Consider the following 17,269-nt stretch of genomic DNA (forward strand, 5'->3'; position numbering starts at 1 on the left):
GAGATACCTGTAGTGCACCTTTATAGTCACCCAGTTACGTTGTGACGTTTGGTACACCCAAAGCACTACTATGTTATCCGGGAGTTACACGATCTCATGGTCTAAGGAAGAGATACTCGACATAGGAAAAGCTCTAGCAAAACGAACTACACGATCTTGTGCTATGCTTAGGATTGGGTCTTGTCCATCACATCATTCTCCTAATGATGTGATCCCGTTATCAACGACATCCATTGTCCATAGTTAGGAAACCATGACTATCTGTTGATCAACGAGCTAGTCAACTAGAGGCTCACTAGGGACATGTTGTGGTCTAAGTATTCACACGTGTATTACGATTTCCGGATAATACAATTATAGCATGAATAAAAGACAACTATCATGAACAAAGAAATATAATAATAATCCTTTTATTATTGCCTCTAGGGCATATTTCCAACAGTCTCCCACTTGCACTAGAGTCAATAATCTAGTTACATTGTGATGAATCGAACACCCATAGAGTTCTGGTGTTGATCATGTTTTGCTCGCGGAAGAGGTTTAGTCAACGGATCTGCGACATTCAGATCCGTATGTACTTTGCAAATATCTATGTCTCCATCTTGAACATTTTCACGGATGGAGTTGAAACGACGCTTGATGTGCCTGGTCTTCTTGTGAAACCTGGGCTCCTTGGCAAGGGCAATAGCTCCAGTGTTGTCACAGAAGAGAGTGATTGGCCCCGACGCATTGGGTATGACTCCTAGGTCGGTGATGAACTCCTTCATCCATATTGCTTCATGCGCTGCCTCCGAGGCTGCCATGTACTCTGCTTCACATGTAGATCCCGCCACGATGCTCTACTTGCAACTGCACCAGCTTACTGCTCCACGATTCAACATATACACGTATCCGGTTTGTGACTTAGAGTCATCCAGATCTGTGTCGAAGCTAGCATCGACATAACCCTTTACGGTGAGCTCTTCGTCACCTCCATAAACGAGAAACATGTCCTTTGTCCTTTTCAGGTACTTTAGGATATTCTTGACCGCTGTCCAGTGTTCCTTGCCGGGATTACTTTGGTACCTACCTACCAAACTTACGGCAAGGTTTACATCTGGTCTGGTACACAACATGGCATACATAATAGATCCTATGGCTGAGGCATAGGGGATGACACTCATCTCTTCTTTATCTTTTGCCGTGGTCGGGCATTGAGCCGAGCTCAATCTCACACCCTGCAATACAGGCAAGAACCCTTTCTTGGACTAATCCATTTTGAACTTCTTCAAAATCTTATCAAGGTATGTGCTTTGTGAAAGACCTATGAGGCGTCTCGATCTATCCCTATAGATTTTGAGGTCCTTCATTGAAAAACACTTATTCAAGTAGGCCTTAATGCTGTCCAAGAATTCTATATCATTTCCCATCAAAAGTATGTCATCTACATATAATATGAGAAATGCTACAGAGCTCCCACTCACTTTCTTGTAAACGCAGGCTTCTCCATAAGTTTGCATAAACCCAAACGCTTTGATCATCTCATCAAAGCGAATGTTCCAACTCTGAGATGCTTGCACCGGCCCATAAATGGATCGTTGGAGCTTGCATACTTTGTTAGCATTCTTAGGATCGACAAAACCCTCCGGCTGCATCATATACAACTCTTCCTTAAGATAACCATTAAGGAATGCCGTTTTAACGTCCATCTGCCATATCTCGTAATCATAGTATGCGGCAATTGCTAACATGATTCGGACGGACTTAAGCTTTGCTACGGGAGAGAAAGTCTCATCGTAGTCAACCCCTTGAACTTGTCGATAACCCTTAGCAACAAGTCGAGCTTTATAGATGGTGACATTACCATCCGCGTCCGTCTTCTTCTTAAAGATCCATTTGTTTTCTATCGCTCGCCGATCATCGGGCAAGTCAGTCAAAGTCCACACTTTGTTTTCATACATGGATTCTATCTCGGACTGCATGTCTTCTAGCCATTTGTTGGAATCTGGGCCCGCCATCGCTTCTTCATAGTTTGAAGGTTCACCATTGTCTAACAACATGATTTCCAGGATAGGGTTGCCATACCACTCTGGTGTGGAACGTGTCCTCGTGGACCTACGAAGTTCAGTAGCAACTTGATCCGAAGTACCTTGATCATCATCATTAATTTCCTCTCCAGTCGGTGTAGGCACCACAGGAACATTTTCCTGAGCTGCACTACTTTCTGGTTCAAGAGGTGGTACTTCATCGAGTTCTACTTTCCTCCCACTTACTCCTTTCGAGAGAAACTCTTTTTCCAGAAAGGATCCATTGTTGGCAACAAATATCTTGCCTTCAGATCTAAGGTAGAAGGTATACCCAATGGTTTCCTTAGGGTATCCTATGAAGACGCATTTTTCTGACTTGGGTTCGAGCTTTTCAGGTTGAAGTTTCTTGACATAAGCATCGCATCCCCAAACTTTTAGAAACGACAGCTTAGGTTTCTCGCCAAACCATAATTCATACGGTGTCGTCTCAACGGATTTAGACGGTGCCCTATTTAAAGTGAATGTAGCTGTCTCTAGAGCGTATCCCAAAATGATAGCGGTAAATCGGTAAGAGACATCATAGATCGCACCATATCCAATAGAGTGCGATTACGACGTTCGGACACACCGTTATGCTGAGGTGTTCCAGGCGGCGTGAGTTGTGAAACGATTCCACATTTCCTTAAGTGCATACCAAATTCGTGACTTAAATATTCTCCTCCATGATCCGATCGTAAGAATTTTATCTTTCGGTCACGTTGATTCTCTACTTCATTCTGAAATTCCTTGAACTTTTCAAAGGTCTCAGACTTGTGTTTCATCAAGTAGACATACCCGTATCTACTTAAGTCATCAGTGAGAGTGAGAACATAATGATATCCTCCGTGAGCCTCAATGCTCATCGGACCACACACATCAGTATGTATTATTTCCAATAAGTTGGTTGCTCGCTCCATTGTTCCGGAGAACGGAGTCTTGGTCATTTTGCCCATGAGGTATGGTTCGCATGTGTCAAATGATTCATAATCGAGAGACTCTAAAAGTCCATCAGCATGGAGCTTCTTCATGCGCTTGACACCAATGTGACCAAGGCGGCAGTGCCACAAGTATGTGGGACTATCGTTATCAACTTTACATCTTTTGGTATTCACACTATGAATATGTGTAACATTATGTTCGAGATTCATTAAGAATAAACCATTGACCATCGGGGCATGACCATAAAACATATCTCTCATATAAATAGAACAACCATTATTCTCGGATTTAAATGAGTAGCCATCTCGTATTAAACGAGATCCAGATACAATGTTCATGCTCAAACTTGGCACTAAATAACAATTATTGAGGTTCATAACTAATCTCGTGGGTAAATGTAGAGGTAGCGTGCCGATGGCGATCACATCGACCTTGGAACCATTCCCGACGCGCATCGTCACCTCGTCCTTCGCCAGTCTCCGCTTATTCCGCAGCTCCTGCTGTGAGTTACAAATGTGAGCAACGGCACCGGTATCAAATACCCAGGAGTTACTATGAGTACTGTAAGGTACACATCAATTACATGTATATCACATATACCTTTAGTGTTGCCGGCCTTCTTGTCCGCTAAGTATTTGGGGCAGTTCCGCTTCCAGTGACCCTTCCCTTTGCAATAAAAGCACTCAGTCTCAGGCTTGGGTCCATTCTTTGACTTCTTTCCGGCAACTGGCTTGCCGGGCGCGGCAACATCTTTGCCGTCCTTCTTGAAGTTCTTCTTACCCTTGCCCTTCTTGAACTTGGTGGTTTTATTGACGATCAACACTTGATGTTCTTTCTTGATTTCAACCTCTGCTGACTTCAGCATTGAGAATACTTCAGGAATGGTCTTCACCATCCCCTGCATATTGTAGTTCATCACAAAGCTCTTTAGCTCGGTGGGAGCGACTGAAGGATTCTGTCAATGACCGCCTCGTCCGGGAGGTTAATGTCCAGCTGGGACAGGCGGTTGTGTAACCCAGACATTTTGAGTATGTGCTCACTGACAGAACTGTTTTCCTCCATCTTACAACTATAGAACTTGTCGGAGACTTCACATCTCTCGACCCGGGCATGAGCTTGAAAACCATTTTCAGCTCCTCGAACATCTCATATGCTCCGTGTTGCTCAAAACGCTTTTGGAGCCCCGGTTCTAAGCTGTAAAGCATGCTGCACTGAACAAGGGAGTAATCATCAGCACGTGACTGCCAAGCGTTCATAACGTCTGGGTTCTCTGGGATGGGTGCTTCACCTAGCGGTCCTTCTAGGACATATGCTTTCTTGGCTGCTATGAGGATGATCCTCAGGTTCCGGACCCAGTCCGAATAGTTGCCGCCATCATCTTTCAGCTTGGTTTTCTCTAGGAACGCATTGAAGTTCATGTTGACATGAGCGTTGGCCATTTGATCTACAAGACATATTTTGCAAAGAGTTTAGACTAAGTTCATGATAATTAAGTTCATCTAATCAAATTGTTTAGTGAACTCCCACTCAGATTTGACATCCCTCTAGTCATTTAAGTATTACACGATCCGAGTCGACTAGGCTATGTTCGATCATCATGTGAGACGGACTAGTCATCATCGGTGAACATCTCCATGTTGATCGTATCTTCCATACGACTCATGTTCGACCTTTCGGTCTCTTGTGTTCCGAGGCCATGTCTGTACATGCTAGGCTCCTCAAGTTAACCCTAAGTGTTTTGCATGTGTAAAACTGTCTTACACCCGTTGTATGTGAACGTAAGGATCTATCACACCCGATCATCACGTGGTGCTTCGAAACGACGAACTTTAGCAACGGCGCACAATTAGGGGGAACACTTTCTTGAAATTATTATAAGGGATCATCTTATTTACTACCGCCGTTCTAAGTAAACAAGATGCATAAAACATAATAAACATCACATGCAATTATATAAAGTAGTGACATGATATGGCCAATATCATATAGCTCCTTCGATCTCCATCTTCGGGGCTCCATGATCATCTTCATCACCGGCATGACACCATGATCTCCATCATCGTGCCTCCATGAAGTTGCTCGCCAACTATTACTTCTACTACTATAGCTAACGGTTTAGCAATAAAGTAAAGTAATTACATGGCGTTAAATCATTGACACGCAGGTCATACAATAATTAAGACAACTCCTATGGCTCCTGCCGGTTGTCATACTCATCGACATGCAAGTCGTGATTCCTATTACAAGAACATGATCTCATACATCACAATATATCATTCATTATTCATCACAACTTCTGGCCATATCACATCACATGACAATTGCTGCAAAAACAAGTTAGACGTCCTCTAATTGTTGTTGCATCTTTTACGTGGCTGCAATTGGGTTCTAGCAAGAACGTTTTCTTACCTACAAATAACCACAACGTGATTTTGTCAACTTCTATTTACCCTTCATAAGGACCCTTTTCATCGAATCCGCTCCAACTAAAGTAGGAGAGACAGACACCCGCTAGCCACCTTATGCAACTAGTGCATGTCAGTCGGTGGAACCTGTCTCACGTAAGCATATGTGTAAGGTCGGTCCGGGCCGCTTCATCCCACAATACCGCTGAAGCAAGAAAAGACTAGTAGTGGCAAGCAAGTTGACAAGATCTACGCACACAACAAATTTGTGTTCTACTCGTGCAATAGAGAACTACATGCATAGACCTAGCTCATGATGCCACTGTTGGGGAACGTTGCATAAAATAATAAAAAATTCTACGTTCACCAAGATCCATCTAGGAGTTCATCTAGCAACGAGAGAGAGAGATGCATCTACATACCCTTGTAGATTGCGTGCGGAAGAGTTCAAGAGAACGGGGTTGAGGTAGTCGTTCTCGTCGTGATCCTATCACCGGAGAACCTAGCGCTGAACGGACGGCACCTCTGCGTTCAACACACGTACGGTCAGCATGACGTCTCCTCCGTCTTGATCCAGCAAGGGGGAAGGAGAGGTTGATGAAGATCCAGCAGCACGACGGCGTGATGGTGGATGCAGCAGGGCTCCGGCAGGGCTTCGCCAATCAACTACGGGAGGAGGAAGAGGTGTAGCAGGGGGAGGGAGGCGCCAAGACTCAGGGTGCGGCTGCCCTCCCTCCACCCCTCCTTTATATAGGCCCCCTAGGGGGCGGCCCTGAAGATGGGAATCTCCCAAGGGGGCGGCGTCCAAGGGGGTTGAGTGCCCCCCAAGGCAAGTGGTGTGCCCCCCCACCCTAGGGTTTCCAACCCTAGGCGCAGAGGGGGCCCAAGGGGGGGCGCACCAGCCCACTAGGGGCTGGTTCCCCTCCCACTTCAGCCCACGGGGCCCTCCGGGATAGGTGGCCCCACGGGACCCTTCCGGTGGTCCCGGTACAATACCGGGTGACCCCGAAACTTTCCCGATGGCCGAAACAGCACTTCCTATATATAATTCTTTACCTTCGGACCATTCCGGAACTCCTCGTGACGTCTGGGATCTCATCCGGGACTCCGAACAACATTCGGTTTGCTGCATACTCATATTCATACAACCCTAGCGTCACCGAACCTTAAGTGTGTAGACCCTATGGGTTTGGGAGACATGCAGACATGACCGAGACGGCTCTCTGGTCATTAACCAACAGCGGGATCTGGATACCCATGTTGGCTCCCACATACTCCTCGATGATCTCATCAGATGAACCATGATGTCGAGGATTCAAGCAACCCTGTATACTATTCCCTTTGTCAGACGGTATGCTACTTGCCCGAGATTCGATCGTCGGTATCCCAATACCTCGTTCAATCTCGTTGCCGGCAAGTCACTTTACTCGTACCGTAATGCATGATCCCGTGACCAGACACTTGATCTTCTTGAGATCATTATGATGATGCACTACCGAGTGGGCCCAGTGACACCTCTCCGTTATACGGAGTGACAAATCCCAGTCTCGATCCGTGTCAACCCAACAAACACTTTCGGAGATACCTGTAGTGCACCTTTATAGTCACCCAGTTATGTTGTGAAGTTTGGTACACCCAAAGCACTCTTATGGTATCCGGGAGTTACACGATCTTGTGCTATGCTTAGGATTGGGTCTTGTCCATCACATCATTCTCCTAATGATGTGATCCCGTTATCAACGACATCCACTGTCCATAGTCAGGAAACCATGACTATCTGTTGATCAACGAGCTAGTCAACTAGAGGTTCACTAGGGACATGTTGTGGTCTAAGTATTCACACGTGTATTACGATTTCCGGATAATACAATTATAGCATGAATAAAAGACAACTATCATGAACAAAGAAATATAATAATAATCCTTTTATTATTGCCTCTAGGGCATATTTCCAACAACGTGAGCCTGCGCCTCGCCCGAGCGCCCGACCCCGCTGCCATCCTTCGTGCCGCCCGGCTCCCTCCGCCGTGCCCCTTCGGCGTCGCCCCGCCGCCTTCCTCGTCGCCGCCAGCCACCTCGCTCCACCGCTGCCAGCTCACCGCCGTCCAACTACACCGCACCCCGCCACCACCAGCCCCGCGTGCCGCCCCAGTTCCTCACCGTGCTGCCACCGCCGCTCGCCTCTAGCCCCACCTCGCCGAGCTCCGCCACCGCCCGCAGACCGACGCGTCGCGCCTCGCCAGCCTCCTCCTCACCCTCGTTGGAGCTCCTCCGTGGAGCTCGCCGGAGATCCTCCATCGAGCTCGCTGGAGATCCAACCAGATTGGGATTAGATCCGCCGGTTCGCCCATTGTCGGGGATATACCCCGCGGTGTGACCCGACCAGACTTGGCGGCTCACCGGAGACCCGACAAACATTTGACGACTCATTGGAGACCCGCCCGATCCTCAGCGACCTATTAGTGACCAGACGGGCGGATCAGACAGACGACAAGGCCCAAGGCCCAGCAGACCGGCTTATACTCTAGTGGGCCGGCTTAAGAGAAAAGGCATGATGAATATTTCTCTTACAAGGAAGTAGGACCCGGACTTGTATCCCGTTTGTAATAGAAGATAAGTTAGTCCTAGTCCTACTAGGACTCCACATGTAACCCGCCCCTTCAACTTATATAAGGAGGGGCAGGGCACCCCAAGAGGGACAAGTAAGAAGAGAAAATCTCTAGGGTTAGACAAAAAGAGCCGGCTTACCGGCGACTCCCTCATGGTCATAATGAGACCTAGCCACAAACAGCATGTAGGGTTATTACCGGATGATGTTTCCCTGGGCCCGAAGCTGTCTAAATTTATGTCTTTCGTGTTGCGTCTCTCGTCCCGATCAACCCCTCTCAAGCTATCACATAGATGCGTTGGCCTCGTGACTAAGTCCTGACACTAAGGACATCTGCCGTGATAATTCCACGACAGTTGGCGCCCACCATGGGGATTCAATCCTTTGGCTGACCCACTGGCCCGAGGCGCTCGATGCCACTGCCCATCCAAAAGCCCGGATCCGACCTGCACCGAGCCATCTCGTTCCTCTCCGTCCCGTTTCTCCGAGGGTATATTTTTCGTCTAAGTCCCCGAATAGCTATCTCATGTGTGCATCTTCACCATGCCATAACTTCATGCATGTTGCTCCGTTTTGTGCGTATAATATGTCAAAATGTTCATCACTTGATGCTCTGCATGATAGTTCGATTTGCATTCATGTTACTATTCATCTTGATGCCTTAATCGTCGTTGCAAAACTACAAAGTGATATAAATTGTTGTAATCTGCTGATTGTTAACATCATGTATGCATCTTGTGAGTGATGTAACTTTGTCCCCGTTGATCCTATGATGACGATCTTGATATGCACATGTTCTTATCTTCATGCTCTGCATGTTGGTGTGCTTTTCATTCATGTTAGGATGTATCTTGACATGTTAGTCTCTGATGCAAAAGTGCAAGTTGACGTTAACTGCTGAGAACTGTTATAACTTGTAAAATTTTGTCATTTTTATATCTTTTTGTGTGATTTCTTTTGAGCATCATGTCTACATGTTTTAGGAGCATAATTATGCCATCTTTTCTGTGGTGCAATCCATGTATTTCGTTATTCTCTATAATGAGTGCATCAAGCTTGTGAAGTGGGCTACTTGCTGTTAATGTTCTGTCAAGTCTGAAACTGTTATATCATGTTGATGTGTTTGCTTGATGCTACTAATTAATCCATGCGTAATATGGAGATGCTTAGTTGACATGTTTTGATATCCATGTTATTATATATCATGCCATACTTTGGTGGCCAATATATGTCCTGTAGCATATGTTTTCATTGCCATGAACTTGGCTAAATGGTGTTCTAGATTTCTGTTAACTTCATGATGCCATGTTGTGAGCTTGATAATAATTAATAAATGCCTATTTTGGATATGCTCCAATTACATGTTTTGAATTATGCCATGAGTAGTCTTTTCACATGCCACATTTGTTAATTTTGGATATCATATGCCTCTGTTCCATGCTTGCAAACATGCTATTATAATGTTGTTGTTTTACACTTGCTGAAATTGTTTCAACATTCAATTTTGTCATGTTGGTTCCCACTAATCCATGAGCCATATGCATATGATGATTTGATGTTATCTACTCTTTGTTATGTCTACTTTCATGCCATGCCCTTGGTTGCCATGTATAGATGTAGTAGCATCTTTGTTTCATGCCTCCAACATGCCATCATATTAACTCTGCTCATGTATATGCTCCTGTGTTATAAAGATGCATTTTGCATTGATCACATTGGTTTAATATTGATGCTTATGAACCTTAACCTTAATGATATTTGAATTACGTTACCTGTACATGAAGTGCATATCAAATTTCTGCTCATATGATTCCTGTAGCATGTTGTTTTGATAATTGCAATGTGCCTAGTTGCTGTTTTGGACAGATTGTTATTATAACATGTTTGGAGTGTATGTGTTGCACCGTTGCTCCGCTTTGAGCATGCTCTATATGAAACTTGCTTAGAATTGTATGTAGTTTCATCATGTCATATTGAATCCTTGTTTTGAGTGTGTTTTCTTGATGTTTGAATGCATTTTGCATCAATGTCATGTTTAATTTGTTTTGCTCATATCTTCTAAGTTGTAGCTCTGAATTAAATGAACTTCATATATAACTTGACTAGAATTTCATGTAGATCATAATGGTGCATCTTAACTTGCTGTTTAAGAACTTGAACATAATGTGTTTTCATATCTGGCCCAATTTCGAAATTTGCATATGAGGACTTACCGAAATTATTATATGTTGTTTTCGGCCTCATTTAAACTTGCTTTGATGTGGTGTTTTTGTGCGCATCATCTCTTGACATGAGTAGCATCATGTAGCCTTGTCATGCATCATTATAGCGATCCGACCTCAAGCGGTCAAATCTTTGTGCTTACATGTCATCCCTGGATCGGTAATGCTGACACACACAGTACTTGAAGGATTTATAACAGAGTGCAATCACACACTTATTACATCAAACGTCTCAAAGAGAACTTATTACAATACTATGGATTAAGGCCATCTAAATAAGATAACAGTGGAAGGCTTGGAAGATAAAGTGAGTCCATCAACTCCAACGGCATAGCTGAGTGCACGACAACGACCTAGCGCACCTTACTCTTCATCTGAAAAGTCTGCAACATGATATGTTGCAGCCCGAAATAGGTCAGCACATGGAATATGCTGGCAAGATAACACAATAGAACAATGAACAGAATAAACACTATCTCTACATGCATATATGGCCGATGGAGGCTCTAAGTTTATTTTTGAGTAAAGCCAATTTTATCCTACAACAAAGGAATATATTTTATTTAACTATCATGGTGGTTGTTAAACATTGAGAAGGTTCATACAACTCAATCCCAATTAAACAGTATTAATAACCCAACAATTTAATTTTAGAGTGATGAGATCAACATGGTAATCCAAGAACCAGATACTCAAGATGTCCATAACCGGGGACACGGCTAACCATGATTAGTTTGTACACTCTGCAGAGGTTTGCACACTTTTCCCCACAAGACTCGACCTCCTCCGTTGGATTTCTCGCACTACATGGTGTTTGAGAAACGGATGACCGAGACACAGTCTTTCAGAAACATTAACTCTTTACTCTCGGTGGACAGTTACACCTAGTTTCCCCTACATCTGCTATCCCACCACTGAAAGAGGTCATGCAACATACTCAACTATGCTAGAGCCCATAATAGCTTGTGGCTGCACATGGAAGTTTCTATCATGAATAATCTTATGCTCCCTTTGAGCCTGGGTGGCGACCCGTAGGATGATCTCACGAGTACTCTAGGATATCCTAGGACAACACTAGATTCTCCAGGTGCCCGCAACCAATCCACCCAGATGTGTATCAAAGTAGCCACCTTAAGTTAACCATTAAATATCAACTCTCACATATGTCATGGATACACTCAACCAATCCACGTCTATGAGCATAGCATGGCAACCTAAGCATAACATAGAAGTAACTCCCAATGGTTTGATAATAAAAGGGCAATAGGTTCTACCTCATCATCTACTTCCCAAACCCACATGTTAATCAAATCCTAATCATGCAATGTTTGAGGATTGGAACTAATGCATAAAAACTGGGTAATAAAAGATATGATCAAGTGTTACTTGCCTTGCTAACGATCTGCAAACCCTAGAGACTCATAGTAGCACGCTTTGCACTTTGGGAATTTTATTGCAAACGAACAATAGCATACATAAGCACTCAAGCATAGATGCACGAGTAAAACTCAAATAAGAAGATCCAATCTGAAAGTTCAACTGAAGAGCTTCTATTTGCAAAAAGAATCAATCAAATTGGAGCTACGAAACTCAAACTATGATCAAAAGAAGTTCGAATTCAAATCTGCTTGAAACCAAATTTTAATTTTTCAAAACAATGTTCAAGTTGATTAACCAGAAAGAGGGGCTCAAGACATAGATTTTGGCATTGGTTTCACCGGATTTGGACGAACGGTTGAAAAGTTGCGAGAGTTTGAAGATCAGGGGCTGATTTGCGATAAAAATAACCATGAATAGGTCCCTGGCGATAAATAAAATAGAAAAAGAAAAATCTATCGGACGAACGTCTGCTAACAGAGTCAAACGAATGAATTCATTTGTTATAAGAACCAAATGAACGAACGTTCGTGGAATAGATCTGAACCCAAAAAAATCGAACCGATCTACTAAAAAATCGGATCTAGGGTTTACAGAAATAAACCGAAGAAAACCAGACAAAAACCGGTCGGCGGCGGCAGATCCGAACGACGACGGCAGCGGGCGGCGCGGGGCTTTGGGCGACGGCGGCGGCGACGCGCACCGCGAGTGGCGGCGACGGCAACGGCACGCGGCGGCGGCGGCTACCGCGGGCGGCGGTGGGCTTGAGACGGCGGGGCAAAGTGGGGAGGCGAGGGGGCTCCGGCGGCGATGGGCTTGCGACGGCGGGGCGAAGTGGGGAGGCGAGGGGGCTCCGGCGGCGGCTTATAAAGGGGCGGGGCGGTGGCTTGCTTGGGGAGGGGGCTGGCCCAGGGAGGAGTCTGGCTCAGACTCCCCTTGGCGTTCGTGCGTGGCACGGCGGCGGGGAAGGCGGCGGTGCGCGGGAGTGGGCCGGCTTGGCTTCGGTCCGGGAAGTTTTTTTTCATAAAAAAAATTCCGCCCAGGAAAATCCTCATAAAATATAAAAAAAAATCTAAAAATGCCAAAAACAATTTTCACCGTCTAAATAAAATATCACTACTAGGGAAAAGGCTACTAGCAACGCGGGTAAACTGGCTACTAGCAGCGCGGGTACCCGCGCTACTAGTATCACGCTACAGCTAATAGTTAGTAGTAGCGTGGGTTCAACCCGCGCTACTACTAACAAATTTAGTAGTAGCGTGTTTCCACCCCGAAAAGTACATTCTGCACCCGAGCTCATATGCTCCCGCATGAACAGTAAAATCAAAAAAATTCAAAAAAAATTCAAAAAATTCCAATTTTTTTTGAGAGAAACATTGACAAAAGTTCTAAGTGCCTGCAAAAATTCATCATGAAATCACATTCCTGTAAGGCGTGGCAAAAAAAACAAACTCAGTGCTTCAAAATGCGTTTGAAAGTAGCTTTTTCAGAGTACTATTTTTGTTTTTTTGCTACGCCTTCTAGGAATGTGATTTCATGACGAATTTTTGCAGGCACTTAGAACTTTTGTCAATGTTTCTCTCAAAAAAAATTGGAATCTTTTAAAAAAAATCGATTTTAATGTTCATGCGGGAGCATATGAGCTCGGGTGCAGATTAGCCGTGTCCGTTTCCACCCACGCTACTACTATTATGAACCCACGCTACTACTAATGAAATAGTAGTAGCGCCTCTATAATACCAATGGTACTAGTATCCTAAATACCAGTAGCGTGCAAATTTGTCCCCACGCCACTACTAACGAATTAAGAATTAAAAAATTAAAATCGACAAATTCCATTTTATGCATACAGTTAGAGAAAACACAATAGTGATGGAAATATCATTATTCCTGATTATACTATTACACTGTTGCCGTATCTACTATCATACATTTCCTCATTCTAACATCCTCACTCCAATAATAAGAAAAATAAAAAGGAAAAATTGCGCTAATCTGCCAGTGTAATGTCCTTATTGACGCTGGGACCTGAGCGGCTGAAGGGGGCGAATAAGCGGACATTGCCTTCATCGACATCGAGGAAGATCCCGATGAGGGGCGCCGGGTGGAGGGCGCGGAAGAGGTTGCAGAAGGATCGGGAGGAGCGGACAGCGCCGAGCCACGAGCGGCAAGTGAGCGTGACGAGGACAAGGGCCGGCAGGCTCGACAGTCGGAGGAAGATCTCAAGGAGCTGGTCTTGACCGAGCGAGGATATGGTGGTGGTTCCGTCGGCGGCGGTAGCTAGGGTAGTGGTAGTGGCCGTGGAGGGAATCGATGGAGGTTTCACCGCTGGAGCATCCGGCGGCAGCAGCAACAGCTTGCTGCTAATAGCTCAAGCCTCTCCAGGTGTTAACCTACAGGAGAGAGGGGAAAATGTAAAGATGAGATAGTGTTCATATTATTAGGAAGAAGTAGGCCAATGTAGCTCACATAAACAGATCTGCTAGTATGCAGAACACAAGCACCTGTTATAGACCTGTTTGCAGTAGGAGCCAATGGAACTGAAACACAAGTAGGACCTTAACAAACAACAAAAAATAGAAGGACGACCTTGTGTGGTGGCTGAGGTGCAGAAGGGTGTCCTCCTGGTCAGCTCGGGCATCCTCCTGCACCAAATCGAACAGAAAAAGTTTGAAGCATGTTGAATAACTAAAAATACATGTATATAATTTAGAAGCAACAGAAGCACATATATCTCCTGTTTCTTCCTCAAAGTGTGCATATAGACAGGTCAGATTATTGAATGCATTGTTGCTGTAAAAAATATGTTGTTGATGAATTTGACTAGATTTTAGATATGTTAAGCGGGGGCAAGAGTTTTCAGTCAATCAACCTGCTGCAATAGTACTAACTAGACTAGTCAGGTACGAATTCGACGGCAAGGAAATGAACACAAGAAGCAGCAGCAACTCCAAATTTTGCAGCTTCATTCACTTTAAAGATAGCAGCAATGTGGCACGCTTTGCTAACACCTTGAGAAATCCAACTAGACCAATCGGCAAACTAAATTATAGTGAATTTTTGTGGGAGCAAGCAAAATAAATAATTAGCAAACAATGCAGTCAGTGTCCATATTATTCAACACTAGAGTCTGACCAAGCAGCAAAAATTCAGTAAAGCATGTATGTATGTAGATTCAAACTAGAAGAACCTTGACATTGACATTGAACTGTTGCTGCTCATCCATGGCTGGGCTCCATGGTCCATGACACGTATACATGTTTCTGGATCATGTGACTGCCTATACTCTACAACCCAGAACTGTTTGCATCCATGATTCCATGTACCTCTTGGTTTCGACAAACCTGTCAAGGATCAGATTTATGACAGAAACAGGTCAGTCATGCCATGTTTCAAGTCATTTAGTCTACACCATTTAAAACTTCTGAGTTACTGAACAAAATCTGAGTAAATGTTCTAGTTGGATGTCGAATTACCCCATCAAGAGAAGCTGGACAAAGAAGAGTGTTGTGGTGTTGGCGAAATCAAATTTTATGGCACCTGCTTCAAACCATACTGGTAGGTTGCCGAGTCCTGATACACGGATCAGCTACACAGAAACACACCAATTAGACCATGTGATATGATAGAAGCACAGCGGAGCATTAAAGACATCTATTTCATGTTTGATTTCTGTAAGCAAGGATGCTTCAATGTGGAAAGAATGCTATCAATATTGGAAAATGAAATCCTAAGATGCTCTTATGGAGCTGATATGTTGTATATGATTTTGCTGGCGTTGAGATTGTATAGTTCCTGTCTCATATCTTGGTTTCTCTTCTTTCTTTTAACAAGAGGGGATCATACCACCCTTCCATTTCCACTATCAAAATTCAGAAGTCATGATTGGTTTCTCACTCTGTTTTTCATAGTTTATCACTTTATATCATAATTTAGGCACCTCTACAGCTATTTTTTGCAAAAGCAAGCTTCAGTGCTATGGTTACTGAGAACATGCCGGCATTTTGGAGGAATTAACAAAGAGGTCAAGTGAGCAGCTTACATCAGATTCGAGGATGCCGGCAACCCCTGCCATGGCAAACCGGCAGTGCACGAGCTCGGCCTGGACGTACCACTTCAGGTCCTTGGGCTGCTTCCCGAGCCCCAGGGGATCAGACCCATAGTCACCAGGCAGCCTACAACGGCAACCACCAAGCAACCCATCATCCTAACAAGCAAACATCGCCACCTGCAGAGAATGCCGTCAGAGATTACCAAATCGAACCGCCATGCTCCAAGCTCGCTCACGGATTTCACCTCGAAACACGCACAAATCAAGCCCCCGCGCTCCAACCTGCAAGCTTGCTCACCGATTTCACCCGAGCCACGCACAAATCGAACCCCCGTACATCCTCCAATCTCGCCCATGGATTTCACTCGAGCCACGCATGGATCGAACCCCCTTCAACATCAACCTGCAGGCATCATGGAAGAGCAGGACCTTAATTATGTTGGAAAAAAATGCATTATAATGACTCCGCATCAAACTAGACTAGGTAGTAGTGTCCGTCCGATAATATCGGAGACAAAATCATCGTTGTTGTCACTGGTAAACTGATTACAGCCGACCTCACTCACTCACTGCTAGGTGATGGTAGTGAGGAGTATATGCTAATATCACAGACAAAACCATCAATGTTGTTGCTAGTTACAGCCGAACTCACTCGCCAACTCACTCACTGCTAGCGCTAGTAGTACATTCTGACGGTGATAGATATTACGCCCCGCACCGCATATATATTTGAGAAGCTGGCTAGAAGCAGAAGCACAGATCAATTCCGCTGAACCTGAGAGAGAGAGAGAGAGGCCATCATCATACCTCAGGTGGGTGGGGGCGTGGTCGAGGCAGCGGTGGGGGGCCGGCGACGGCGACGGTGATGGAGACGGAGACTCCGCGATGTGTGGAGAGCGGCTTAGAGGGGCGGTGCTGCTTGCGGGTGCGGAGGCGACGACACCATTACCAGCCTCCGGATCTGGAGGTGGGGGAGCTCGGGGGAGCCAGGAGGCGGGCAGCGGCGGTGGATCTGACGAGGGTGCGAGGGAGTGGAGACGCGGACACTGGGATGTGATGTGATGTGTGTCACTTCTGCTGGAATTTCGCATGAAATTCTGCCGCGTGCGTGCGAGGAACTGATGGATTTGACTCGGCGAAACCACGACGCCGGCGAGCAGAAACCACGACTGGGAGGATCCTCACCTGCTCCGGAGGTGGGTGCGGCCGGGCAGGTGGGGGGGCGACGCCGCGATGACGGCGGCGTGCGGAGGGCAGGGCGGCCGCGGGAGAGGCGAAGTGGGGGCGCCGTGGTGGGACGGGACGGGGGAGGCGAGGTCACAGAAGAAGGGCGACTGGCGCGTCGTGCGGCCGCGGGAGGAGGAGGAGGGGATCGGAGGTAGAAGGTAGATTTTTTAGACGGGGTGGGTGGAGTGGGACGACGGTTGGTGGGGTGGGGTGGATCGGGGGTTGGGAGTGTGGATTGGGCCGGGGTGGACACGCTTAGTAGTAGCGTGGGGTCTTACCTGCACTACTACTACTTAGTAGTAGCGCCGGTTTTATACCCCTCGCTACTACTATGGCCTATCCCGGGGGCATTGTTGGAGACCATTTAGTAGCAGCGCGGGTTTATACCCCTCGCT

At 45.6% G+C, this 17,269-nt stretch overlaps 1 long non-coding RNA gene across 2 annotated transcripts; it reads right to left on the minus strand.

Moving 5' to 3' along the window:
* Nucleotides 1-13,437: 13,437 nt before the first annotated feature.
* LOC123040535 (uncharacterized) lies at nt 13,438-17,037 on the minus strand. Of its 2 annotated transcripts, XR_006418179.1 has the most exons (7): nt 16,455-17,037; nt 15,930-16,050; nt 15,639-15,824; nt 15,073-15,185; nt 14,787-14,940; nt 14,186-14,241; nt 13,438-13,989 (listed from the first exon to the last, which is right to left on the minus strand). It is a non-coding gene; the product is annotated as an uncharacterized lncRNA (long non-coding RNA). The 2 variants fall into 2 exon arrangements; XR_006418178.1 differs by having other exon boundaries at nt 15,639-16,050.
* Between the last annotated feature and the right edge of the window lie 232 nt (nt 17,038-17,269).

This window comes from Triticum aestivum, chromosome 2B (assembly GCF_018294505.1).
Source record: "Triticum aestivum cultivar Chinese Spring chromosome 2B, IWGSC CS RefSeq v2.1, whole genome shotgun sequence".
Taxonomy (NCBI): Eukaryota; Viridiplantae; Streptophyta; class Magnoliopsida; order Poales; family Poaceae; genus Triticum; species Triticum aestivum.